Genomic DNA, 1,839 nt, shown 5'->3' with positions numbered 1-1,839 from the left:
AAGATCAGGGATTCACCGGCAACGGAGTTAGTTCTAATATTTCTGTTGTAACAGTTGTTACATTTCTCATGTTTGATTCCTGTTCTGGAAGTCCATGTAACTTACAAAGTATGTCATATCATGATACATATTGCATGCATATTTTGGTTTCCGGTTGATGCATGGTTGGTGTGCTAGCTGTTCGTTAGTACCTGCTGGTTGTTACTATTGCTCTTTTTTATTAAGGCAGTTAGTGTTTAACATCTATCGCTTTAGCGCCTAGCGACTAAATAATGTTTTGTTTCTGGTTAGTTAGGATGATTCGTCCGCTTGTATCCATTTTCCTGAACTAATTCTGTGTATTAGTTCGTTTTAGGTTAATTTTATACTATCTAGGACCATGTGTTTTTTGGTTAATTTTACTGTGTTAGATTTGGAAGCGCAGGCGACCTCCATGGACGACATCGACGATGAAGAGGAGGACAAGGAGGACGACATCGACGATGAAGAGGAGGACAAGGAGGACGACCAGGACATGCGCGACCCCACCCCCGAGCCCAACGAGCTCGACAAGGACATAGTCGAGTCCGACCTCGAGCTCGACGAGGAGGGCATCGTCCAGTCTGACCATGATGGCGTGCCACAGAAGGTCCTGTGCTCTGCTCTGCCTGCCTCATTTACTGCCTCGCCACCGAAATAGATGTTCTTTTTTCTTTTGTAATTTGGCTGGACTTGTGCGTCTCCATTCTGATGCGTTTGTGCATGCGTATGTTGAACAGTGACCTCGGATCTGGTGAAGGGTGCCAAGGAGAAGCAGCTCAAGGTCAATGGCCCCGTTAGGATGCTGCTCAACATCACCACCAGGAAGTTCCCCTGTGGAGTAGGTAGCCACCTCCCTCTCTTTGCCCTTCCTTACCAATCCCATTTGCTTAGTAGCTCTGCATAGTATATGGTCCTTGCATGCTCACAGTAGCTCGTTGGTGATGTGGGTCACTATGTTTTTGTGGATAGCTGACTGTTTAGGGAATTTCCGTGACGATGATGATGTTGTGCTGGGCAGAGGATGTGAAACATTTAGACCGCTGAGGCCTTTCCGGTCTTTGATGATCTAAAATTGAGCTTTTTAAAACTGATGCCTAGCATGCCATCAACGTTTTTTTGTTCCTCATCTAGAATGCAGCTCTGTGTGTTGGTGTGATATAATGTAGAGGAGTTGCATGTGACTCGTTTGTCAGCTGAGCATATGATGTTACAAGGAGATGCTACTGAGATTTTATGCCGTTGAAGTATCTTAAACCGAGCTTTTTAAAACTGATGCTTGGTTGATCTAGTTCTAGTATATTAGTTGGGTGAGAGTCTACTGTTGTTGGTGCTGTGTTGTCATTTCTTTTTATGTCGTTGAATAATAAAAAAGATAAGCATTTCTCCAGCCAATGTCTGACGTAGTTGCTGCTGTGTAGTCATCGGCTGAACCTAGTTTGGCAGCGCTGTATTTAAAATACCATAGTATCTCAAAGCTTCGGTATTGCAATGCGTGGGCAATGAATACTACGGTTTTAAAGAAAATACATTTTTCTCAGTTTTAGAAAAACTACCGATGCGTTTGGCTCATGTTGTTTTACTGTAGTTTTGATCGATAGTCACACAACTTAATCTAACTTATACTTAACCTACGGAGCTACATGAATCAGTGTGTGCCGGCCGGCTGCATGCAACGCTGTATGGTCTTCTGACAGCTGAGCTACGAAGTTGCAGACGTGATCGGCAGTAGCTAATTACAAAGAATAGGAATCAGTATCTTATTTTAATTAGTGTGGTGCATGCCATTGAAAGCATACTGACATGTGGTTAGTTATGCTT

The 1,839-nt window shown here is 43.4% G+C and overlaps 1 non-coding gene and 1 pseudogene across 1 annotated transcript; both read left to right on the top strand.

The window, feature by feature from the left end:
• Positions 1–1,033: 1,033 nt before the first annotated feature.
• On the top strand, positions 1,034–1,118 carry LOC125541810 (small nucleolar RNA SNORD36; annotated as a pseudogene).
• Positions 1,119–1,216: 98 nt separating this feature from the next.
• LOC125542022 (small nucleolar RNA SNORD36) lies at positions 1,217–1,300 on the top strand. The gene has a single exon (XR_007297807.1). It is a non-coding gene; the product is annotated as a small nucleolar RNA SNORD36 (small nucleolar RNA).
• The last annotated feature ends 539 nt before the right edge of the window (positions 1,301–1,839 follow it).

The sequence above is a fragment of the Triticum urartu genome, chromosome 2A (genome assembly GCF_056163025.1).
Source record: "Triticum urartu cultivar PI428250 chromosome 2A, HENAU_Tu73, whole genome shotgun sequence".
In the NCBI taxonomy this organism is placed as follows: Eukaryota; Viridiplantae; Streptophyta; class Magnoliopsida; order Poales; family Poaceae; genus Triticum; species Triticum urartu.
Note: the sequence above shows the minus strand (reverse complement) of the source record. Positions and strands in the feature narration are given on the sequence as shown.